Source organism: Pseudorca crassidens, chromosome 9 (assembly GCF_039906515.1).
Source record: "Pseudorca crassidens isolate mPseCra1 chromosome 9, mPseCra1.hap1, whole genome shotgun sequence".
In the NCBI taxonomy this organism is placed as follows: domain Eukaryota; kingdom Metazoa; phylum Chordata; class Mammalia; order Artiodactyla; family Delphinidae; genus Pseudorca; species Pseudorca crassidens.
Genome location: NC_090304.1, coordinates 14235676 through 14262333, shown reverse-complemented (window position 1 = coordinate 14262333; position 26658 = coordinate 14235676). Strand labels below are relative to the sequence as shown.

General features: G+C 49.6%; 1 long non-coding RNA gene across 1 annotated transcript in view; it reads right to left on the bottom strand.

Moving 5' to 3' along the window:
• LOC137230246 (uncharacterized) overlaps positions 1 to 26658 on the bottom strand; it is a 123202-nt gene that overhangs the window by 83786 nt on the left and 12758 nt on the right. The window lies entirely within an intron of this gene.

Sequence of the window (26658 nt, the reverse complement as noted above, 5' to 3'; positions counted from 1 at the left end):
ATCACGGATTTTTTTCCAAATTTTTGAGCCATTTAGGTATTGCCTGCATGATTTTCTTCCATACTCACATTCCTCCTATATTATATATTTTAAGTTGACTTTTATTTTATTAACTTTCCTTATTTTTAAAATTAACTTTAAATCGATTCCCTTTTTCTACATAGCCTTGCCTGAAGCAACAACATTAGTGAAACCACAGCTCTGATGTGCTAGTCATATATTTTAATACACTTGAAAATAAACTCATAACTAGTCAAATTAAAAAAGTATGTGTTAGCTAAAATGTGTCTTGTCTACTACATTTGAAGAAAAACTCCAGAGGTAATAACAATAGCTAACATATGCTGAGTGGTTGCCAATGTCCCAGGCACTGTTCTAAGATTCTAAGTCCTTAGGACACCTTAGAAGGTGGGTGTTGTTTACATTTTACAGAGGAGAAAAGTGAGCCACAGAGAGGTTAGGGAACTTGCTTAAGGTCACAGAGCCAGGATGCAAACTCTACTAGCCTCGCTCTAGACCTATACTGCTGGCCTAAAAAGAGGCTAAGTTACTGCCGAGATCCCCCAGGTGGTTAGCACACTCCAGATTTGAACCCAAGTCTGACTGACTGCAGAACTGAGCTTTTAACTAACGTGTGGGACTCTTTTGCCTATATTCCCAAATCTCACCTCACACAGCCTTCTCTCTGTCCGCTTCCTTTGGAATCCAAAATGCGCTTCCAGGTCTTTCTCTCCTTATTCCCCCGCCCCCTGGGTGGGACACAGTTTCTCTTTTCTAGTGTTTTCTTCTCTTCTCTGAATTAAAGTAACCCATAAATCTCTAATTTCCCTGGGAATCCCTACTTTGAAGGTCCTGTCTTCTCTCCTCCACTGACCATGGAACTGCTTATAAATTCCACCTGTCGGCGTTGAAACTACATTTCCCAGACTGCCTTGCTCGCCTGGAAAGAGAACAAAAATCCTGTGTCAAACCATGTGGCTCCTGTTTGGGGGTCGGAAAATCTGGTCACTAGCTAGGACAAAGATTGGTATGCCCGTAGACTAATCCATCTGGCCCCAGGCAGACATGAATTTCCCAGGCCTCAATGACTGGGGGTAGGGGTGAGTTATTTCAGCAAACAAAACCCTCAATTAGGGGGTTAAATGAAGACTTGGCATAAGACTTCTAAAAGATGGCTGACCCCTGCCCCGTAAATATATTTTTTTTTCTGCAGCAGCCCTTGCCGCCACTCCTTCCCTCTCTTCCCTTCCTTTTCCTTCCCCTTCTTCCAGACTCTTCTCTTAATTGTACCATCCTGCCACTCCCTTGTCCCCATCCCACCCCCAAGCCCACACCCACTCTTTAACTGTTTAGTATAAAATCCAGCCCACCAGACTGAGGTTTTCTTCGACCCAAATGTTATTTTCAGAAGGAGCCATTGAGGTTGGGGTGTAATTGCAGCGTTGGGCCTCTGCAAGCCAAGCTGAAAATAATCAGCGAGGCAGATGGGGTGGGAAGAGTGTGTGGTGGCCACTTCCACCAAAGAGCAAGAGAAACCCAGTGGGGTGAGTCAGAGAGAGGCGAGTGCCAGGCTGGGCCTCCTGGGCTTACAGCCGGGAGTTGAGTTAAGGAGAAACTGCCCAAGGTGTTGGGCCTTTGACTGAGACCAATCCAAGGTGGTTCCTGGCTGCACATCACAAGTCCATATTTCTTGTGACAGCTACTAAGCTTCTCTTGCTCTTCCTCAGTTGGGCCATAGAAGCCAGTACTCCAAATGGGCGCTTGGCCATCCAGTTGGCTCACCCATCTCTAGAGCAGGGTTTCTCAACTTGGGCACTACTGGCATGTCGGCTTGGATACTCCTTTTGTTGTGGGGAGCTATCTTGTGCGTTGTGTAGGATGTTTAGCAACATCCCTGGCCTCTACCCACTGGACGCAGTAGCACACACACACACACTTACACAAGTCAGGACTACCCGAAATGCCTCCAGACACGCCAAATGTCTTTGTCTGAGAGAATCACCCCTGGTTGAAAACCACTGGTCTAGAGTGATCCAGGCCTATTAAAGGGTCATGTCACCTGTCCCCATGGTGGCCTCATTGCTTTGCATTACATCTGAATGAGCCCTGATAGAAACTACTGGCCAATTCCTAGTTCCATTGACAACTGTTGAATACCTCAAACCCAGCACAAGTGCCCAGGCACTGGACAAGGTGTTGAGGATGAAGCCACAAGCAAGACAGATGTGGTCCCTCATGGAAGTGACTGAGTGATTAAACAAGCCTGAGTTAGAGACTTGTAGAGAAAAGCCCTGGGGTACTACAGGAAAATCGAAGAGGGCTTCTCACCTAAGTTGGAGGAGGTTGTCAAGAAAGGCTCTTAGAGGAAATGAGGAATTAGCCAGCTGGAGATTTGAGGGTGATGCAGTGTTCCATGGAGTAGGCACAGAGTGTTCAGAAGCGCTGAGTTAAGAGAGAACGTCATACATTCAAGGGACCCAGAGAAGTCTGTCATGGACCAGGCTGAGGACAGTGGGTAGTTGTTTTCTCCTCTCACCCCCAAAACTTGCTTTCCTTGTACTCCTTCTCCAGATTTCTAGCACAAGCAAATAAACTTAGGATCATATTTAACTCCCCCCTCTTCCTTGGCGTTGCTCAACCCCCCTCAGTCACCCGGTTACCAAGTTCTGTCAGTTCTGCCACCAAAATCTCTCTGCAGACTATCTCCTTGTCTCCTTTCCCACCACCACAGCCCTGATGCAGGCTCTCTTCATTACTCAGCCGAATTTGTGAAATAGCTTCCTAACGAGTCATCCTCCAGTCTCTACCTCAGAGAAAGACACAGATCTGCCCATGTCTCTGCTGGCTTAGAAACCCTGCATGGCTTCCAGAGGCTTGTCAGACGGGCTTCTGCCTCCCCCACCCCCACCCCCACCCCCTGCTCTCAGGTGCCCTTTGTTAACTGCTTCCAAGATCACTCCCGCCCTCCCACTCCCTAGCCACACCAGACCACTAGCCACACCCTGTAGGCCTTCACGCCTCTGTGATTTTGCTGTTCTCTTTATCTGAAAGGCTCTTTCCCAACCAAAATCATTTGGGGGAATTCCCACATATCCTTTAAGACCCAGACAAAATGAACTCATGATATCCTTTATCCCTTCTTAGAAGCCTTCTCTAAATTCTTCCCTCTGTTTTCACTGGGATTTATATATTGCTGCTAGTTTACCATTTGTTATGTTGACCCATAGTGACGTATTTAAATCTGTCCCTCTCCTAGAGTCAGAGGGCCTCAAAGGCAGGCAATGCAGTGGACCCTGCTGGTTGATTACCCAAGACCCATTCACCCCACTTCCAGCTTCCTAAGGAGTATACAAGGCACAGTGTATTATTTAGCAGACAAGCTAAGTTGCCGTAACAAACAGACCCAGAGTACAGAGGCTGAAGCAAGCCCATATGCCTCAAGGGAAGCTGACCCCTTGCCCAGCTCCAGGGGTGGGCCCACCACCCTTCTCAAGAATTGGTTCGGGAACCTGGGCCTGAACTAATCAGTGTGTGGTAGAGACTTCTCTGGTTCCCTAATATCCGCTCTCCCCTTCTTTAGTAACATTACTCCCAGTTTGGGGCCAAGCGGATAGCTGCCTGGTAAGGACTGCATTTCCCAGCCTCCCTTGCAGCTTGATGTAGCCACAAGTCTAAGTTCTCACCAAAGGACTGTGAGCAGACACGATTGTACCACTTCTAAGCTATTGTACCACTTCGCAAAGAATGTGCATGTGCTCCCTTGTCCTTCCCCTGCCCTTCCTCCCCTTTCTGAGAGGTAATAGAAATTGGAACAGTCTCCCTGGACCTAGAGAGGGAAGGCACATTTGGAGGATGGTGGAGCCCACCTATCAGTCTTGGATGGCTTTTTTTCCTAACTCTTCTATGATATGAAAGAGACATAAACTTCTGTTTTGCTTACACTTCTGTTTGGAGTCTTTTAGGCCTGTGACCTAAGGGCCAGTGAGATACAAGGAAAGGTTTAATAGGGGTTTCAGGGAAAGATCTCTCTTGTTTTTATGAGGGAACATCGTGGAGCAACCTTCTCTCTTTCTCTTCCTCTGCACATTGCTGGGCCTGGAACTATCGCAGTGCTCTTGCTACCAGCCTAATACATGGGCTACAAACAAGGAGGGCAGAGCTGAGAGAACTGCAGGGAAATGGAGTCAGAGTTTCTGGACTAAACAACTCTGAGGTCCACTGTCTTGTCTGCTTGGGTCGTCATAACAAAACACTACAGACTGGTGGGCTTAAACAATAGAAATTTACTTTCTCATCATTCTAGAGGGCTAAAAGTCCAGGGTTGGTTTCTGGTGAGGCCTCTGTTCATGGCTTGCAGACAGCCACCTTGTCATTGTGTCCTCACATGGCCTCCTTCCTGTGTGCTTGCAGAGAGAGAGAGCAGTCTGTTGTCTCTTCCTCTTCTTATAAAGACACCAGTCCCATCGGATTAGGGTTCCATCCTATGACCTCTTTTAACCTTAATTATCCCTGTCCCCAGATATAGTCCCATTGAGGTTAAGGCTTCGACATATGAGTTTGGAAGGAGGTCACAATTCAGTCCATGACACCCACTCTACCTCTGGGCTTCCAGTTTTGTGAGCCAATAAATGTCCTTTTGTTGAAACCAGCTCACATTACTTTTCTGCCACTTCTAACCTTACGTTGTTTCACTCCTCTTGGGCCTAGCACAGAAGAGGTCTATAAATATTGGTGGAATAAATGCCCAGTCACTATTTTTCTTCTCTTAACCTGAAATGACAACATCACAGATAAACTATAAACATTTGTCTTTCTCTCTGCCGCAGCCTAAACACGTAAAGCAGTAGCATGGACCTCATCTCTAGAAAATTCTTCACAGACCCAGCTATAAAATCAGAAAGTTGAATTAAACACACTCTAGCCTACCTTCCAGCAGAAACATCCCAAGTCCCCTCCAGCTGTAATGTCCCATGGCTCTGCCCGAGGCTCTCTGTGTCATTCTGTGTCCACACTGAGGACCTTTCTAGCACTAACAATGTACAGTCTACCAAGAGGGCCCTCTGGGCTCCTGCCCCCACCCTCTTACGGTCTAGGGTTCTGTTTGATGCCTTCTCGAGCTCTGGAGTCCCAAGATTCTGTAACACTACGCTGAACACAAGGAAGTTTTTGAGTGGCTACTAGACCTCTTGCCCCACAGCACAGAAGAGAAAGCCCAGAGGAGGGCCTGGACTGTCACAGCCTTGTCCTTCCAGAAAAAATCAGAGGCTGACTCTGCTGAGAAGCAGGCAGGTAGGGGCCTCACAGTGCTCAGACATACGTACAGTAGATCCTGCAGCAAGGACACTCGAGTTCCTTGTGCCCATCGCTCAGCCATCCAGACTGCCATCAGTGGTGCCCAAAACAGGGCACGTGCCAGTTCCAGGCAACACACTTTCTTCTTTCAGCCATGAGAACTCCACACGTACAGACCGGGGAAAGGGCAGCCTCATTACTCAGCCAACTGGAATGTGGGAAAATTAGACCTCCGGGAAAATGACCAGTGAATGGACCCTGGTCAGCCAGGACCTTGAAGGTCCAGAGGTGCTTCAGCAGCAACTCCAATCCTTTCTTCCCACGCCTTTTGAAGTTACCATCTATAGGACACTCACCATGTGCTGAGCACATATATTAGCTCATTTTCTCTTCACAAGGGCTCTGTAGGATGCATCATTGCTAGCCCCATTTTATAGATAAGTGAATTAAGGCTTAGAGAGGTGAAATGGCTTGCTTGGAGTGACAGAGCGGGATTTGACCTCAGGTTCTTAACCAGATGCTTGCTGGGAGACCTTTGTAATTTGACGGCATCTTCTCTGGTTTTATAACTTAGGCGGGCCTGGGGGAAAGGCATGGTGAGACCCCAGACCTGTGAGGTCAGTGCCAATGGGGAAGAAGTTAAGACCAGAGAGAAACACAGTCACTGGAGTGAAGGAGAAGACTGGCAAAGACCAGCAGGCAGTCAGAGTCAAGTACAAAGAGTGTGGCCAGCTCCGTCAGTTAGGGTCTACTGGACCCAACCAGGGTGGTCAGGATCTCCCTGGGCAGAGCGGTGATGTCTTAGTCTGTTCGAGCCGCTATCACAAAATACCGTAAACTGGGTGGCTAATAAAAAACAGGAGTTTATTTCTTTCCGTTCTGGAAGCCGGACATCCCAGATCAGGGTGCCAGCATGGTCGGATTCAGGTGAGAGCCCTCTTCCAGAAGGGGCCAGGGAGCTCTGTGGGGTCTCTCCTAAGAACGCTAATCCCTTTCATGAGGCTCCATCCTCATGAGCAACTCCCAAAAGCCCCACTCCTAAAACCATCACAGCGGGCATAGGATTTCGACATATGAACTTGGAGGAGACACAAACATTCAGACCATAGCAGACAGGAAACTCCCAAGCATGAGGGTGGGCAGAAGCTCCATCCTACAGCCAGGCCTCTAGGGCCCCTTGGGTGCCAGTTAAGGTGACCATGAACAGAATGGAGCGGCCTCCAGCAGGACCTCACGGACCCCAGACCAAGAGCCCTGGCAACTGGCAGGTCTGATTCTACAGGATGTCTTCCTGCCCAGCAAGATCCATTCTGCCCCTCATGTTCTCCCAGCCTCAATACGATCTCAGCTGGGCCACTTCCTCCCTGTGTGGCCAAGTCACCTAATCCCTCTGGACCTCAGTGCCCTCCTCCATATTTTGCGGGAAATAGAGTACCCCCTCTTGGGTTGTCATGACAACGAAATAACGCCTAGTGCCATGCCTGGCACAGAGCCAGTGGTCAGTGACTGGGAGTAGCAGTCATAACTGTTGTTAATAATAATAATAACCTGGGCAGCAATAGAGGAGTTGGTGACCTGTCTGTGAGGGTCTTCAGAGAGCAGGGGCAGAAGAGATAAGGTGGGGCCCTGTTTGGAGCAGTCAAGCCGGAAAGCAGCAGCATCTGGGGTTCTGCATCCAGGGGCCACCTGCTGGTCTCCCCCCTTGGAGGACTGGCACCCATTTCCCTGACACCTCAGACTCAGTCACAATTCTTCCTCCAGCTGGTCCTCGGACACTCCAGCTGCCACGGTCCTAGCAGGGGAATATTCAATGCCTGAGAAGGGGATGGAGGTTTTGTCCCTCCCCTGCCGCTTCCAGGTAAAGGCCAGATGCCAACAAAGGGCTGGGGGGTGGGAGAGGCGGAGGACGATGCAAGCATCAGGTGCCTCCACTGGGTGTTTGCTATATGCCAGGCTCTGTGTGAAACACATAGACACTTCCTGTGTCCTCTCGGGTTTAATCCTCCAGCCACTAGAAGAGGAGGTATGTGTCTGTTGTCATCATCATCATCAACAGAAACATCCCCATTTGATAAAGGCATTGAGCCTCAGAGAGGTTAAGGAACTGCCAAGATCCCATAGCCAGAATTCAGCAGAGCCAACATTTCGACCAACTCCACCTGATAGAAGACTTCAGCCTCCCAAGGAGGAGTTAATGTGTCTCTCTCGGCCCATGGCTCTGGCATCAAGAGGGCACTGGTCCTGGCATTTGAGTCAAGGAAGTAGGCGGCCCACTGGGAAATGGATCGCTCACAGAGCTCATCCATGACTCAGCCTGGGCCTCCAGGCCTGTTGCACCTTCGTGATGTTTGCCAGATGTTGCAGGCTTGAAAATGGTGGTCCACCAGGAGGTGGCTACTGCTGCCTGGCGGGGGGTGACCCCATACACACAGACGCGTGTGGACACACCGGCCTGACCCCCACCTTGGCCCAGGAGAGGACAGTGAAGGGATGTTCGTTTGGCAGGTGAGTGGGAAGGGCTGGGTGGCTCCACTCTCATCCCCCTCCCATTTCTGGGGAGATGCTCTGATGTTTTCCTACAGAGCTGGCTATGGGCCTGGAGGCTTTTACTCTCCGTAAAGTCAAGAAGAAAGGACACTGGGAAACTCCTTCTCCAAAATCCGTTCAGACTCGACCAGCCTCTCTGAGCCTCCGAGCCAGACGGTGGCTGATGCCCTTGTGGACTCACACTGAGTAAGGACAGGCTGCCTCAGAAACCTCATCTCCAGATCCCACCACCTCCTGGAAATCAACCTCCCAATGACCCCAAGCCTTGCTCCAGGCTCTGAGTCATGCAGAATGGCTCCCTCCTAACAGCCCCATGCCGTAGCCTGGTGTGGCTGCAGGAGCATGAGCCTTGGGGTCATCTGAGTCTCAGTCCAGACTGATAGGAGCTGTGAGAGCTGGGGCAAGTGACCCAACACTTCTGAGCCTCAGTTTCCTCTTCTATAACATGGAGGTAATAACTATACCCACAGAAGGTCTAGTAAATGGGAGTGCCCCTGCCTCTTCCCTTTATTCCTCCTCCTCCTGGACCTCCTTACCTCCACTGACCACATAAGCACCTAGCTGCAGGCCCTCATTTCCCAGCATCCTCCCAGCCTCTGAGCTTCTCAGGAGACAGCGGTTTTGCCACCCTTTGCTTGTGGCCTGCTGTGGGCCAGCTCCCCCTGAGAGCAAAGGCCTCAGAGCTGGGTGACTGGGGCCGCACCCTCTTTGTAAACACTAGCTGGGCACCAACTGACCTCAGGAGGGAAGTGCTCGGCTGGGACCCTCCTCCTTTGGCCCTGCCTGCCACTGTATGTTCCAGGGGAAGCGCCAGGCCAATCTGGCACCCTTGTACCCAGGCCGCCTCTGTCCTGGAAATAGGCATTTGGAGCCAAACCCTTGGTTGAAGGTGGAAGGAAGTTAACAGGCCTGAGTGCTTCCCTCCTGCCCTCCCTCAGCCCCACCCTGGCCGTCCCAGACAGAGCAAGTTGTCTCTAATTTAAGTGTTTTTAATGATCATGACAGACATACATAAAGAGGACTTTACTGTTCCTTTTTGTTTCTTAAAAATAAAGACAGGAATGAAGTATAACAAAATATTAATCATTTTAACTCTGGGCAGTGAGGATGTGCGTGTGTTATTGCTCTTTGTAACATTCTTTTCTGGATTGTTTAAATTTCTCTAAATAAATAAGATTCATACAGGTTTATTGGAAAAAAATTCAAAAATGCCAAACAGTGTAAAGAGAAAAATAAGAATCACCAAAATCTCTACTTTGGAATCAGACCATTATATATTGGCTTATCTTCTCCTGGTCTTTTTTCTAGCATGTATTTGTATCTTTTTTTTTTAACTGAGATATAATTGGCACATAACATTGTATTCATTTAGGTTCACTTTATTCTTTTTACAAAAAAAAAAAACTCTAGAATTATACTGTTTAATAACGTTTTTCCCTCAACACTATATTTTGAACAGTTTCCCATGCCCTTGAATATTAATATTTACTTAATATTAGTACACTTCTTTTCAGTCTTTTTTCCATGTAATCATGAATAAGGTATATTTTTTAGGATTTGGACCCATATGGATCATACATTGGGTCATTTATACCTTTTATTATTTTTCCTTATCCTAAAAGTACTACTTCTGTTGTAGATCGGTACAAAATACAGATAAGCAAACAAAAGTGCATGTGAAATGCTTGTAGCTTCACCATCCTGAAATAACCTCTGCTGATATTTTAGTTTTTAACCTTCCTGTCCACTTTTCTACGTACATATGTAAATATATGTAAACACACATTTGAAAATAAAATTGGAATCATACAATTCATATTATTTTGAACCTGCATATTTTGTTTACTTAACAACATACCTTATATTGATGGTAATTGTTTCAGCTACAAATGACAGAAAACCCAAATTTACAGTGGCTTAAACATGTTCATTTCTCTCTCTAGTAAATGACATCCAAAGGGAAGGAGCCCAGGCTGGTACAGAAGCTCTGTGACCATTAGGGACCTAGGTAGGCTTCTTCTAACTGGGGGTCCCCATCCTCAACAGGTGTCCCCCCACTCGGGACCCAAGACGGCTGCACCGGGAGGAAGAAGCAAAGAAGGAGTTGCCTCTCCTCAGAGGACACTCCCTGGAATTCACATGCATCACTTCTGCTTATACCCCACCCACCAGAACTCAGCCCCACGGCCCCTGGGAAATAGGATCTTTTCTAAGTAGGGGTTCTATGACTACAGCAGAAGGGGAGAGTGGGTGCTGGGGGAGCACTGGCCTCTCTGCCACATTTCACAAACATCTTTCCAGTGCATATAGCTTTGTATTCTGTATTTTTCTCTTATGTTTTTGGTGAACACTTTACCACATCATTAAATATTCTTCAAAATTCTTCATTTTTAATGGCTGCTTAATAGTCCCTAATATGCGTATAGCATTGCTTATAGATCCAGTGCCTTGTTACTTGATACTTGGGTGTTTGGCTCTGATAAATAAGCCTCTTCTACGGTTAAAACTTGTCGGAGGAAGAGCTCCCAAGCTTTCCTCTGTACCCTGTGGGTACCCACCCAAGACATTTGGCTGGGGCGTTAGGGTAGTATCTGCCTTAAAAGCTGACTTATGGGCCTGAGTTTGTTTCTACCCCCAAAAATGGAGCTTTTTGGCAACAGCTGTATCCCGCTGTTCCCACTGCAAGGGAAGTCACCGGAGTGGGCAGAGCCAAGTGGGCAGCTCTGCTCAGGGTGGGGGTGCGGGCATGGGGGATGGGTGGGAGTAGGGAGTGAGTAGGACGAAACCAGTGGACTCTCAGAGCCAAGGGAGGACCTGGCCCTGACGAGGCTTGGGGGGTCTCAATGGGGCCTGTTTCATTTTTCATTCAAGTCCAACAAATGCTTTCCGAGCTTCTACTCAGGGCCGTGCCCTGCGCAGGCCCTGGGGATGTCTCAGAGAACACGAGGTCCCTGCTCTCCAGGAACTTAGTCTACTTTAAATTCTCCAGTGTTAGAGTTCAACATGGAGAGTTGCCTAAAACACAGAATCCTAGGGCCCACACCCAAAAATCGGATGCAATAGATGTTAGTGGGCCTAGAATCTGCATTTCTTTCAGTCTCCCCAGTTGACCCTGATGAGGGTGACCAGGAACCATTTTGGGGGAAAAATGTCAATCAAGGCTCTTGGAGAAAAGCTCTTATACCAGGCGAACCTGGAGCCTCTCTCTGCTCAGTATGTAGTTTGTGCCTTGACTAAGCCTCAGGAGATAATAAAATAATGAGGGTGACTGCCAGACACAACTGAACCCAAACCCTAGTTCTATCCTTTGGTAGCTGAGTGACCTCAGACAAATTCTTTAACCTCTCTAAGCTTCAGTTTTCCCATCTGTAAAATGGGGATAATCATAGCACTTCCCATGGGAAAATAAACATTAGTGCTTAGCAGTGTCTGACACTCAACCAATTCTGGATATTATTATTTAACTAATTTAAATTAATTTATTAATTAAAATTGCCTCTAGAGAAGTAATTACAGCAAGGGAGACAAGGTATATAAAGCTTCTTATACGCTGCCTGACTCATGGTGGAGGTGCTCAATAAACGGTTATTATTATTATTAACATCCTCACATTCATTTTAATTCTAGGTTTTATCATCTCTGCAGCTGTACCCACCACACAATTTTGTCCTCCCAACAGAAATCATGGACAAAGCCATGGATTCATGGCTTTAAAATGTGGACTTCATGTCTGCCCCTAGTGCCCCAGCATGAAAGAGACTTTTTCAGGTCCTTCTGGAAGGATGTCCAAGAGGCAGATAGGTAAGCATGAGTGGGAACCTCAGGTCCCTACTTTCAACTGCCTGCTTTGGGGGAAGCCCAGGCCTAGAGCTGGGCCATTCACCCAGCCCCAAGGGTCAGGACTGTGGAAGCCCAGGGCTGCTGTGAGGTAAGAAGGAAGAGGCAGGTTGCTATTGATGACTTCCTTTTCAAGTGCTCATGGATGACGTGGTTACCATGGTGATGCTGGTGACTGAGCACCAGAGCCTCCCTTGAGTTGTGAGTCAGGTTCAGCTTTATTTATTAAAAAGGAAAAGCAGCACCCTGACCTGTGAAGGACAAAGCAAAGCTCTACACGGAGGCCAAAGGGTTCCCCACTGGGGGTGAATCGGCAGCCCTGCTCAGGGTCCACCAGCCTCCTGACATCAGCTGACCCAGCCGGCTGCAAGGCCTGGAAAAGGCCACAGAGGTAAATGAGGAGGCCAGCATCTCAAACTGTGGCCCAGGAGGGGAAGCACAAACAGAACCCACACTGCCACTAGGGAGCAGATGCCATCTTCCCAGCTCTGAACAAAAAGCCAGACTCTTTCAGGGGACTCTGCCCCACTCTGGTATGGGAGTCCACAGGGCCCAAGGAAATGGGTCTCCAAGTGAAGACCAGGACCTGGTCCAGAGACGACCAGTGTTGGCTCACCCACCCACCAGTGTGCACACACTAGTAGTGCTCTCTGTGAGGGGCAGGGTCCTGGAAGGACAGGGGAGGCCGCAAAAATTTCCTCCCATGGCCTGAACTGGGAGGTGGGGCTCCTTTTCCCAGAACTCCTGCAGGAAAAGAGGTAAAGGCAGTGATGACTCCAGCTGCAACAGAGACGCCTGGTGGAGCGCCCGGCCTCGTGTCAGCATGCCATGGGGAGGTCCATGGTAAGAGCACCAGAGACACACTGGAATTTTCCTGAGCTTGGACACTGTCCCAGAATCCCAGACCTATAGCGGCAGGGTTCTTCAAACCTGCTCGTTTGTTTGGGTTCACTGCTGATCCCATTGACCGATGTCCTGGTGGTCCCACCTGCTACCCAGCTCTGGACTCCAAGCCCTTGTCTCCACCCACTGCCCTCATCAGTGAGCAGAATTTTGGGGGCTGAAGTCAGGGTGGATGGATTTAAGTCTTCTTCTGCCCCTTATTAGCCTTGTGACTGAGCCTCTGTGCCACCAGCTATAATACACAGGTGATAATCATAATAACATGTAATCCCAGGGTAGCTATGAGGATGAAATGCAATAATATTTGCAAACGTTTATCACAGCGCATGGCTGGCACACTGTAAACACTGGAGAACCGTTAGCCATTGTTGACTTTGTGCGAGACCTTATCACATCCGCCTGGATAACAGCAGCAGCCTCATAATTCCACTTGCTGATCCTACCTAGTCTTGCTGGCCTCCAACCTGTTGTCCACACCACAGCAGAGTGGTTTATGGAAAATGCAATCCTGGTCATGCCATTTTCCTCTGTAAAATCTGCCGGTGGCTCCCATTTGCCTTCAGAACGGCTCTTAGCATCCTTTAGGGGGCCTACAAGGCCCTGCAGGAAATAGCACTGGGCTACCCTCTCCAATCCTACCCCCTCACCATGCCTTCACTGCCTTGAAAAGTTTTAGCCATTCCCAACTGTTAGCAGTGCCCCAAAGGTGCCAGGCTCTGCCATACCTTCAGGATTTTGGCATGCTATTCCCTTTGCCCAGAATGCCCTTTTCTCTTTTTGTTTATCTAACAAACACCTACTCATCCTTCAAGACCCACATTAAGAACCCTCTATAGTGTGAAATGTTCCTGTCCTTCCCTCAATGCAGAGCGGACCACTCCCTCCTCTGAGCCACTCTGGTTCTCTCCATAAAGACATTTATCACTTTACATTGCAATCGTTGCAGTTTCTGCCTGTGACACCTTTCAGCTTCTTGAGGGCAGCACTGATTCTAATTAGTGTCTGTTTCCCTAGAACGTACCATGGTACCGTAACAGTCACAAGAGATGACGGACTGAATGAAGACAAAAACCCCGTTTGTAGAAGAGGAAACTGAGGCCCACCTAGGAGCAGTGACATTGCTAAAGTAGAGTCCAGAAGCCCTGTAACTCCAGGCCCTTCTGATGGCAGGGACTATGGACCATTCATTCCTCCATCCATCACTTATGAAGCACCCATCATACACCAGACACTGTGTTGCTTCCTCGGGTACAAAGAACAAGGTGCAGTCCTGGCCATCAGGAGCCCACAGGCAGGTGGGATAGAATGACAGGTGTACAGACAATCCTTCCACTGTGAGTTGGGACAGAGGCTATAGAAGGAGCTATGGGAATTCCAGGGGCCCCAATATGGATGAGGGGGAGAGAAGCCCCTGTTTCTACGTCTTCCACTCCCTCTCCCCAAAGTCTGGAGGTCAAGTTCCCATAGACCACCAGGCCAAGGCAGCAACCCTCTAGGTGCTGTCACCACAGGTAAACAGACATACACACAGGCTCACACGTACCGAAGGCAGGTGACACGGGCATGCCTTGCCCCATGGGGCAGGACAGCCACGAGGACACATTTGTGCCCCTAAGCAGTGATGTCAAGAGCTGTCCTGGGGGTGAGGAGAGCTGAAATCAGACAGCAGAGCGTTTCCTGACACTTCCCACCGCACAAAGTCCTTCCGGATATCAGGTCTCACTGGCCCCCCACCAGGTGGGGTCCTACAGGCAAGGCAGATGTTGTTTTCTCCCCCATTTCCAGATGGATAAACTGAGACTCAGAGAGATCTCAATGACTTGCCCGACCTCACTGCCTGGCCAGTGGAAGTGCCAGAACCGATCCCCAAGCCTTTGCTGGACCTTCAGTCTGTGCCAGGCCCTCTGCTGGGCAAGGGGACACAGAGGCCAGTGGGACACAGTCCCTGTCCCTTGTGGAAGACAGCAGCATAGCTGCCATCCTCAAGTCAGACCGCACCTGTGTTTAAATCTCCATTTCCAGCCATGTGAGCGGAGCCGGTTGTCAGCCTCCGCCACTTACGTTCTGAGTCCGTCTCATGCTCAACCCCTCCAATCGCTCCCATCACACACAGAATAAGCTCCAAACTCCTCAGCAGACCCCGCAAGGCCAGCTCCTGCCCTCTTACCCAGCTCGCTTCCTCTCACTGTCCACCCCTCATCCTACGGGCCTCCTGGCTGTGCCTGGAGCAAAACAAGATCCCTCCAACCTCTGACCTTTGCCCCTTCTCTTCCTTAGTCACGTGACTAACTCCTTCCCTCCCCTCAGGTCTCTGTTTCCTCACAGAAGAGGACGCCACTGAGTCCAAAACAATGGCCCTGACTCGAGACGATACTTTTATTCGAGGCCGTATCTTTACACTATAGAACGTGATACTACGTGTATTTGACCATTTGTTGATGGCCTGTCTCCCCTTCAGTACAGATGGGTAGGAAAGTGCCCACTTTGTTCACTGCTACTTTCTCAGCACCTAGAGCAGTGCCTGGCACATAGTAGGAGCTCAGTAAATCTTTATGAACATGAATGAATCAATAACCCTCAGTTTCCTCCCCTTTGAAATGATACCCATGGCACACAGTTATAAGGACTGAATGGTGTTATAAATGGAAGACGCTCAGCCTCGTGTCTGGTGCTAGGTTGGCACGCAAGAACGCTGCTGCTGCTGTCGTTATTGTGCTCACAGCCTTGTGGGGGAGACAGGTACAAAAATAAATTACACAATGTGCTAACAAAACTCTTACTTCGGAGCCCTCTCCTCCACTTTGGGGCAGCAGCCCCTCCATCTGCCTGAAGGTCAAGGCCCAGAGCTCTCGCCCTGGCTGCTGAGGTCACCCTGGGGGGTCTGTCTGGCCCTGATGGCTGGGAGACCTCTGGGCCCCGCCTGGGCTGGGGGCAGTGGGCAGAGTCCAGACTGGCCCTCAGAAACCCTTGATTTCTCCCCTGGGAGCAGGCCCCACATCAAAGCCGATCTCACAGGGGCGAGGCCTCGAGATAAATGGAAGATTAAAGAAGGCGAGGTCTCCACAGGCCACAGGGAGAGGCGGCCGGCTACTGACCACAGAGAGGAGGCCCTGACACAGCCCTGGTGGCAGCCATCGTGGGGGGCAAAGGCAAGAAGGGAGCCCAGGCCTGGGCAAGTAGAGTTGGGGAGGGGTACCTTAGCCCGAGCCTGGCCCCCCACTATTTCCCTTTGGCCTGTCCCTCCAATGCATGCCTACTTCTTAACCCTTTCCCAGCCAGGCAGCAGCAGCGATATACAGAGGAACCCCTGGGTCTCTCTTCAAGAGAGTTTGTTTGGTCATTGAGTTCAGTCATTGGGGTTTGCTCCCTCCAGCGAGCGAGCCTGTAATGAGGACCTCCGGGCCCTGGTCTCCCTCCCTAGGGAAGGTCTGTAATTAGTGCAGGAGGCGAGGCTGGGGAAGCTCAGACAATGTCATTTGAACCAGGATGAGACAGGGCTCAATTGCTAGTCTGTATTTTTTTCCCCCCGGTGCCATTTCATATACAAAACTCTGGCAAGCTTAACCCTTTCTTGGCTGGCCTCTGATGCTGGGGCTGGCTTACCATCTTTTCCCGTGCTTAATGGGCCATCCCTACCTCCCCGACATACACAGCCCAATTCAGGTGAGCCATGGTTTCCAACTTCCCTAACATCCAAGCCACCTGACGATCAATCATCCAACAAGCCTTCACTGAGCGTCACCGGATACTAAGCACCAAGGGGAGGGGACCCAGAGGAAAGTCTCCCATCATACCATCAAAGAGATTACAATCCTTTGAGCAGTGGAGGCACGGACACCCCCAAACAGGTGGCAAGAAATGCACGACAGAGACATCCCTGGTGGTCCAGTGGCTAAGACTCTGCACTCCCAATGCAGGGGGCCTGGGTTTGATCCCTGGTCAGGGAACTAGATCCCACATGCCGCAACTAAGAGTTCACATGCCATAACTAAAGATCCCACATGCCGCAACTAAGATCCCACGTGCCACAACTAAGACCCAGGGCGTGCAAATAAATAAATACTTTTAAAAAAGAAGAAAAAGTAAAAAGAAATGCATGACAGGTTAGAATCAGGCGGTGAGGATCAGCGCAGGCCAGGGAAGGAGGCCACGTGGAGGCAGAGCCGACAGGATGAGCTCAGGGAAGACTGGTGTGTGGTAAGCACTCTGTAAATATGTACTGAGGGAGCCATCTTCCTGGAGCAGAGCATTTCTGCAATCAGAGTCTGAGGGCTGAACCCACAGGGAGAGGGGAGGCAGGCAGAGCCTCGGCAGCCCCAGGTGGACACAGGTGACAGGTGTCAGAGTCTACTGGGATAGGCAGAGGCTATTGCTTCTTCCCACAGGCTCCTGAAGCACTCATTCTGAACCCCTGAACTACAGTTCATCTCACACTGGACCACCACCTGTCTGATTACCCCACCGAACTTCCAGCAACCTGAGAACTTTGTCTATTCACCTCTGGTTTCAGGTGCCTAAGCACTGAGCCTGGCACTCAAGAGATACTCAATGAATGCTCCTTGAATCAATGGCTGGGCTTGGATGAGAGGGTGGAGATGTGGGCAAGAATCCACCTCCACAGCCTTTCCCAGAGGGGAGGCCAATTTTGGCCCCACTGCTGCTGCAAATCACATCACAATCTCCCTAACATATAAAGAGCTTCTAGAAATCAATAAGATAAGACCAACCACCAATTTTTTAAAAGTCAGAGAATGAAAAGCGTCTACAGAAAAGGAAACATAAATTGTTTGAGGACATCTAAAGAGACTCTCAACCTCACTAATGATAAGAGAAATGCAAACGAAGCCACTCAGAAGTTTGATAATATCCACTGTTTGAGAGACTGTAGAGAAACCAACAGCTTCATATACTGCTGGTGAGGGGGTAAGTCGATATGAAATATTTGACAATATCTGTCAACATTACATATGCACATTCTCTTTGACCCAGCAATACCACTTCCGAGATTTTATCCTACATATATACAGTGCCTGAACAAGGCTATCATTATAGCATTATTTGTTAACAGTAAAAAACTGGAAACAACCTAAATGTTCATCAGTTGGGGACAGGTAAATAAATTATGGTACAGTCACACAATTGGTAGCTACGCACCTACTTAAAAAAAAAAAAGAATGAGTAAGTTCTCTATGTACTAATGTGGAAGATTTCCAAAACAGATAAAATGGTGTGGGGGGGAGATGTAGAACAGTGTATTTAATGTAAATTTATTTATTTTATTTTTGGCTGCGTTGGGTCTTCGTTGCTGTGCACAGGTTTTCTCTAGTTGTGGTGAGCAGGGCTACTTTTCATTGTGGTGTGTGGGTTTCTCATTGCGGTGGCTTCTCTTGTTGCGGAGCACGGGCTCTAGGCGCGTGGGCTTCCGTAGTTGTGGCTCGCGGGCTCTAGAGCGCAGGCTCAGTAGTTGTGGTGCACGGGCTTAGTTGCTCCTCGGCATGTGGGATCTTCCGGGACCAGGGCTCAAACCCGTGTCTCCTGCACTGGCAGGTGGATTCTTAACCACTGCACCATCAGGGAAATCCCTAGAACAGTGTATTTAATATGCTCCTTTTTGGTTAAATAAAAAAGAGAGAAAAGATGTATATACATATGAATACACATACACACACACACACACACACACACACACACACATACCCCACTGAAGGATGCCCAAGAAAGTAATAAAATTAATCATATGCTGGTTGAAGTGTGGGAACTTAGTGGTTAGGACATAGGATGTAGGGATGAGAGGATTAATTTTCATTATTTTATATATATATATATATATTTTTGCAGTACGCGGGCCTCTCACTGTTGTGGCCTCTCCCGTTGCGGAGCACAGGCTCCGGACGCGCAGGCTCAGCGGCCATGGCTCACGGGCCCAGCCGCTCCGCGGCATGTGGGATCCTCCCGGACCGGGGCACGAACCCATGTCCCCTGCATCGGCATGCAGACTCCCAACCACTGCGCCACCAGGGAAGCCCCATTATATATATATATTTTTTGAGTCATGTGATGCATTATCTATTCAGCAAATTTAAAAAGACAAAACAAAACCCAAAACCCTCTCCCTAGGTATTGGGGGTTCCAGGTTTCTTCCCAAGTTGCTGAGTAGACAGGATTTCACTTCAGCTGGCTGACCCTCCATCACTGTCCCTCCCCAGTGCCTGCCAGGTTTTCCTGAGGCCTTGGGTCCCCATAAATGGTGACTCTCATCCCAACTCGTACCTTAAGAACACAGACTATGAAGTCAGACCAAGTCACTGTGTGACGTTGGGCAAGTGTCTTCACCTCTCTGAGCCTCAGGAAAACAGAGTAATCATGTTATCTATCTCCAAGCCTTGTGGTAAGGCTTAAATGAGAAAATGCAGAGGAAGGGCTTAGATAGATCCTGGGACATGATAAATAGTACTGTATAAATGTACTAGACTCACTGTTCATATTCTTTGTCCATATTTTTATTGGATTGTTGGCCTTTGTCTCATTGATTTATAGGAGCTCTTTATAGATTCAGAAGATTGAGATGTGCACTGCAAACTGGCGGAGCACTGAAGGGCAACGGGTCCACAACAAATGGCAGTTTGTGAAAACCATTATTTCTATGATTATTTCTCCTCCAGGCCATGCAGGCTGTGTCTGAAGGCATCCCACACAGGAGACCTCAGGGCTTATCTGGAAATGAGTCTTTACTCATTGGCTCTGTGTCACTGTCAGTGTGACGGTGTCCCCTGGGTTGACCGACATTGTCATTCTCCGCTACGGCTTTCAGAATAACCACACCCCTTTCCCCTAGATTAGGCTCATCCTTTGTGCCTTCCCCAGGGGTCCCCAGGTTTGTGCAGCACATGCGTGATCCCCTGTAAGGAATGAATTCACTAACAGGTAAGTATAAGGCCTCCCTGGGGAATCCCAAAGTCATCATCCAGGGGCTCCCCACGGGAGACAGACTCTAGGTGGGCAGGTCTGAAGGGATATAGCGAGGAACAGAGGTGCGGAATATGCAGCACTGGAGCTCCTTGCCCTGATCCTTGGACCCTTGGTGCTTGCTTGCCATAGAGCTGAGAAAAAATGTGGCTCCCCTGGGCCCAAATCCATTCCTTTCCTCCGGGGAATTGGTCCGCCCTTCAGTTCTGGAGGCTCCAGAAACGTTCCTCAGAGCATCTGGAATATATATTCACTTTAACTGGTGATTGCCAAGACCAGCTCTGCTGGTTTTCTGTTTGTTCTGCTTAGCTATGGGGCCTAGGACTGGTCCTTGAAGACTGGGGATGCCCAGGACCCCCAGTGCCCCCTCTTTGTGCATGACCTGGGATGGGAATCCCCACCTGGACCTGCTCTTCAAGAAGCGGAGACTGGGGCTTCCTTGGTGGCGCAGTGGTTAAGAATCCACCTGCCAATGCAGGGGACGCGGGTTCGAGCCCTGGTCCGGGAAGATCCCACATGCCATGGAGCAACTAAGCCCGTGCACCACAGCTGCTGAGCCTGTGCTCTAGAGCCCGCAAGCCACAACTACTGAGCGCACGTGCCACATCTACTGAAGCCCACGCACCTAGAGCCCGTGCTCTGCAACAAGAGAAGCCACGACAATGAGAAGCCCGCGCACAGCAATGACGAGTAGTCCCCCTCACCGCAACTAGAGAAAGCCCGCATGCGGCAACGAAGACTCAATGCAGCCAAAAATAAAAATAAATAAAATAAATAAATTTATTAAAAAAAAGAAGCAGAGACTGGATGAGGGCCAGTGAGAGTTAAAGTCTCCTCGCAACTCCTGAAAGCCTCCTGCTTGCTGTGCATCTTGTCCACTCCTAGAGTCTGGCACAGTGAAAATACTGTCAAACTGATCCAAGCTCAAATTCCCAACTCTCTTGCTTAATACCTGTGTGACCTTGGACAAATAACATAACCTCTCTGAGCCTCACCTTCTTTCTTTTTATGGTTAATTGTTTTTTTTTTTTTTAATGTTTATTTATTTATTTGGCTGTGCCGGGTCTTAGCTGCGGCATGAGGGATCTAGTTCCCTGACCGAGGATGGAACCTGGGCCCCCTGCCTTGGGAGCGTGGAGTCTGAGGCACTGGACCACCAGGGAAGTCCCCTCACCTTCTTCACCTATAAAAGTAAAAATATTTTTGTATTTATACCTGTCTCACTTCAGGGTGTATTAAAGTTTCTTGAGAAACCCTACAGACAATGGAATTAAATGGCTATTAATAGAGGGAAAAGAATATGGAGAAGGGGGATTAAAAAGCTAAGATGAAGCCAGGGATGCAGTTAGTTTGTGAAATGCACCCCCATGAGACCCTGTTGCAAGAGGTGGGCCCCAGCAAACTCATCTCTGAGCTTCCTGACAGCCCAAGTAAAGAAGGAAAGGCAGTGAGCTATAAAATCCAGAGTGTCCATTAGATAGAAAATAGATAGAAAATAGATAGAAATTCCACCTCTGGGAATTCCCTGGCAGTCCAGTGGTTAAGGCTCCATGCTTCCACTGCAGGGGGCACAGGTTCGATCCCTGGTGGGGGAACTAAGATCCTGCATGCTGCCCGGCACAGGCAAAAAAAAAATAGACCCACCTCTCGGAAGCAGCCAGCGTTTCTGGGCCCTGAAGTCAAAGAAAAAGTTCTCACCTGGGCCTTCCAAAAAAGGGCAAGTGGGGAGGGGAGGGTGTGTGCAGCAAGGGTGATACTATCTTCTAGGCCTTTCTGTGTTTGAAATAAAATAAAATGCCTGACGGTGACCCTCAGAGTGGGCTGCTATGGTAGGTGCTTCAAATGCGCCCACTTCCTTTTTCCTACTCAGTCCTCCATCTTCTCCCAGGTAAGAGTATCTGTGAGATCTCTCATGCACTCGAGCAGTCAGCTATTTAATCATTCAGCAAACACTTACTGAACACCTACTATGTGCCGGGCTCCGGATCAGGCAAACATCCGAATCACCCTAAACCTAGCTAGTATCTTCCCCGCTGTCCCCAGATTCTTAGTCTCAGAAGCCCTCTCCCTCCCCCTGCCACCCACCCTTTTGGGTCTCAGGGCTCTGCCTCCTCCCAAGTGTGCCCGTAAACCCCAGGGCACCCCGCTCCTGTGGCTTCCCCCTCATTCCCTACATAGCTTCAGGCTGTTCCCTCCGACCACCACATTCATGGAGCTCAGCCACGTGCAAAAGCACAATTAATATTCCACTCAGTCTCCCCCAGCCCAGCTGCCTATTGGAAGAAGATGGAAACCAGATTTGCAGCCGCACGCTCTGGCATGGATGTGCACAGGGGGGTGGGCCTGCTCTTCGGTGTGAACCGGCACTCTCTCCTCCAGAGGATTGCACATGTGCACGGATGGCAGGAGCCCCACATGTAGGTCCACACCTCCAGACACGGGATCATCCACCCAGCGGCATGTGTGCGCACAGTCACACCACCACAGGCAGCACACTCAGTTCCTGGCCAAATCGATGCCCAGAGAACACATGGGCTCCTCACACACAAGGCCTATATTTGCTTTCTGGGCAGAGGGAGACAGAATCATAGCGGTTCAGAGCTGGTAGGATGGAATTTCAGAGACTATGCTATCCAAAACCCTCCTTTGACTGGGAAGAATCTGAGGCCCTGGCTTAACCTGGGTGGCGATCAGTCCCCGCTGAAGTGAACCGTGCCTGGTTGCATTTTAGCAAAGCCTTTGATTTAAACGCCTGATGCTGCCTCTCCGCTTCCTGGTGACGGGCCGTTCAGCCTCACCAGCCTTGGAGGTTGGGGAAACTGAGGCTACGGGGTAGGGTGGGGGTAGATCTACAGTGCAGTAGATCACAGGCAGAGTCAAGCCTCTGACTTTCCATGCCCCTGCCCTTCCCACAGTTCCAGCTCTGCAGCCCTAAGTGAAGCAGGATTGGCAGGGGAGTGTCCCCGACAACATGGGGGCTCACTGAGGCAAGAGGAAAGACTAGCCTTATTGACTTTCCTCCCTTGACTGTAGACTCAGAGAGCAAGGGAGATGGAGGACATAGTATGCCTGAGTGTATGTCTTAGGGGTTGGAGCCAGCCGCCTGGGTTATAGAGGCATCTAGAAGCAGAGTTGGTGCAGGTGATTCGAGGTGGAAGAAAGAAGGGTGAGATCAGAGCAGGGCCGAGAGCAAAGCAGGAAGCGGGTGGAGCTGTTCCCCAGGCAGCAGGCAGACCGAGGGCCAAGGGGTGGGCCTGCCTCCAGTCCAAAGATGGGACAGTAGAGCAGAAATTCAGGGAAAGAGAAGCTAAAATAATTACCAGGAAAAGGAGCTGGAAGGGAAACAAGTGTTTTTTTAGTCCTTAAGGAACTTCAGTCTTCAGAGAATTTGGAGAGGGAAAAAAATCTATCTTTAAGGCCCTTCTCCAAGGCAGAGTGGCTGGTGATTCACTCGCTGCTGAGGAAGGCCCTGGAAGGCCCTCCCCTCAGCGCCTGCCTCTCCCTAGTGAGCAAACCCAGTTCATCTGGGGTGAGTGGAAAGGGCCCTGGGTGAGGAGCCTGGAGGCCCGGATTTCAGTCCTATCTCTGTCTCATTGAAGCTGGCTGACCTGAGGAAAGCCTCTCATGGCTCGAGGCCTCGGTTTCCTGCAAAATAAAGGAGTGGTAAGTCATATAAACGCTCTGAGGCTCGGTTTTCTCCTCTGCAGACCGGGGATGATAATAATATCATGTTTCATCGAATCTAAGATGTCATCGATTGTCCGATACACCATTTTTTTTGTACTGTACGCTAAGAAGGAAGAAACACTGTCCATTCAAGTATAACATACTACCGATTAGAAGACACATTCTGATTTCAGAGGTGTAAGTGTGCATCTCAGAATCAGTGAGTATGATATTTATCTCACAAGCTTGTTCCAAGCGTTAAACGAGGTAATATAAGTCAAGTATTTAGTGCCTGGCACAAAGCAAGTTCTCAATAAATGTCAGGTATTTTTATGGTTCCGGGGGGAGCGGGGAAGGAACCACAGGCCAAGGGGATGGAGAAGAGTGAGAGCTTGGGGCCTGAGGCCCACCCCCGCCCTCTTGGCAGGGTGCAACCCCAGGGACTCCACTTCTAGCCCTGTGGGGGGTACAGGGAGAGCAGCCATGAGGCCCATTTTAGGGAGCCACAAGAGAACAAAGGGCCCCCTTCTGTGCCCCGGAAGTCAGCCTAATCTCCAGGATGAATATGTTTTCATTTCTCAGAAGTTCCTGTTAGAGTGTGCCAAAGCATTTTTTCCTTTACAATCCAGGCAAACAAGGCAGGTTTACTTTGGGCGACCTTCTCACCACCACCCAGAGCCTGCCTGCCAAGTGTAAACACCCAGCCTTGCACCCTCCTGGAGGCTCCAGGATGGAAGCCTGGAAAATCGGAGCTCCAGGCTTCCTAAAGAGGCAGGTCCTTCACCTTACCTCCCCCTATTCCCTGCGCCTCTCTCTCCACCTGACCTCCAGTGTCTGGGACAGGCAGGAAGCTTACCTCTGTCCCTTCCCTCCTGTGCGTCGCTGTGTGGGTTGGAGCATCTTTATGCGTTATGCTTCACAGCTGGAGCCACTGCTGAGAGCACCAACCAGACTTTCCTGAGGCCACAACTAGAGGGGCTACGGTCTGTGAGCTTTTCTTGACCTGGAGTATTTCGGGGTGTTTGCAGCACCAATCTGGGCCTCCTTCCCCCGCCCCTTCAGATGTAGAGAAGGGGCCTGAGGCATCTGGGCCTCAAGCTCAGGACTGGCCTGGGGGAAGTAGACCCTCCCTGTTGGGTCAGAACCCAGACTGCAGATCCGGTGAGCTGTCTACTTTCCTCTGCTGGAAAATCTTTAAGAGATATAGATACCGAAGGGATGACTGCTACAGAAGGCTTCAGGTGGGCCCTCTAATCTGAACAGGCACAATTCTTTTCACTACTTGAATAGAATCAGTGAGACCATAGCGACTGTGTATAGGGCATTGGGGTTTCACATTCATCCTCTCTCTCCCATGTCACTGCCTGCCCCTCCCAGTCCTTCTCTTGCTTTCTCCTCTACTTGCTGTTCCCTCTATCTGGAATGCTTTTCCCTCCATTTTTGCCCCATAAATGACTCCAGTTCTCAGATCACACATCACTTCTTTAGAGAGGGCTTCCTTACCTACTCAATCATATCACACTATTTTATTTCCTTCATAGTCCTATTACTATTTGAAATTATCTTCGTAACATTTTTTTTTTTTTTTTTTTTGCCCATTCTTTCCTCATTCACTCTAGAACTTAAGTACTTAATCACGACTGTATCCCCAGGGCCTGGTCTAGGGACTGTTCACAGGTGCTCAATAATACTTGTAGAATGTGTGAACAAACCCCCTGCCATCCTTCTCTACTGTACGTGCCAGGCTCCACACTGCCCATTCCTCTTCTCTCCTCTCCCTGTCCCTTCCCCCCCCAGGATTTCTCTTGGGACCTCCTGCCTCTCAGACTCCACAGGAGGTGCTGGAACCAGAGTGTCTCCCCAGGATTATTTTCAATGGTTTCCTGGGGTGTTCACCTGGGTAAGAATCAGGAAGGAGAGGACACGCTAATCTTATTTATCTAAAACTGTATAATCTTCCCCAGTCACTTAAGTGGTGCTTATGTCTCTAATTACAGAGCAGGCTGGGAGGAACACAGGCACAATTTCCAGCCAACCTCAGGCAGAGGGGCACTTTTGTTCCTTCTGGGGACCTGCAGGGACTCCAGCTCGGGAGCCAGGACTCCAGACACCTGCAGTCGCAAGCTCACCCACCATGGACTGACTTGTCTGCCCAGCCAGAGATGGCAACCCCCCACGCCCACAAAGGATCAGCTACATTCTCAGTATCTGACTGCTCCCCAGTTGGCCAGAGGTGACACACTTGGGGAAAACTCCCATGGTCTCAGCACCCTAATTCTACCTGGCACTGTTTAGAGAGTGAACTGATTTCTTTTTGGCCCTGCCTAACTTCTCAGAGTTACATTGCTGGTGAACTGGTCCCCAGAGCATGGGCTGTATTCCCAGCTTCTCAAGAGCAAACTCTCCGGGAGGCCCAGGAGCTAATAGTCATATGACAATGTGGAGGGTCAGAACGTCATTCTCCAGAACTATGTCAACTGGATCAGGAGATGGGGGAAAGCCACATGCCTGCCCGCCCGCCCCAGGCAAACAGCTGCTATCTCAGCCTAGCTGTGTGCCCTTTCCCCACCTTGGCACTGAGAGAGCAATTTGGGTGACATCCCTGGCTTAACTGCGATGACATCTCTGCTTCTTAAAGGCTTTTGGTTCCTGAGCTAATTAAAAGCTCCAGACAGGGAGGACACACTTAATCCTATTAATGACTTCTGGGCAGGAACAGTGTGCCCAGCCCGCGGAGGGAGTGACTTTCTGACCACTTGCATTTGTTCAGGTGCCTGGTGATTGTTTATCAGCCCTTTCAAGAGATTAAGCTGTACTCTGGAGCGGGCCACTTAGGTAATGGATCCAGGGGGCCTGGGAGTGTCCTGTGACCAGGGAGCATGCAGCCAGCCTACATCTTGGCTCACGCAGAGCCCATGACTACTGTTCTCCAACTTCTTGCTCTTCAGAAACACTAGGGGTACTCGATGATTGATGAGAAGAGGGGTCCTTACCTCATCTCTCCTGTCCCCCCCAGCACTTTCACACACAGGAAAGCTGGATACAGTCCTCGCCCTGAGGGATCTCAGAGTCCAGTGGGTTTATAGACACATGAGCAAACAATAACAATACTGTATTAGACTCAGCACATGGAGGTAAGCACACCATGCCCTGTGGGTGTATAGTGATGGTAACTGCTTCAGCCTGGGGGTCAGGGAAGGCTTCCTGGAGGAGGAGACCTGAAAATCTTCCCATTGAAAGGAGATTTGTTGAGGGGCCCAAGAGATGGAATTCCCTGACTTTGGATTTGGTTCAGGCCCTAGCATAAGCCTGGAAGAATAGAAATAACTCAGCTCCCTCGTGAGCTTATGGGAGTGTGGTTGGCAAAGCCTTAAGATGCTGAGGTTCAAGGAACACAGTTATTGGCTCTAGGACAATTTTGCTTCAAGCCCCTATCTTTTCAGAGAA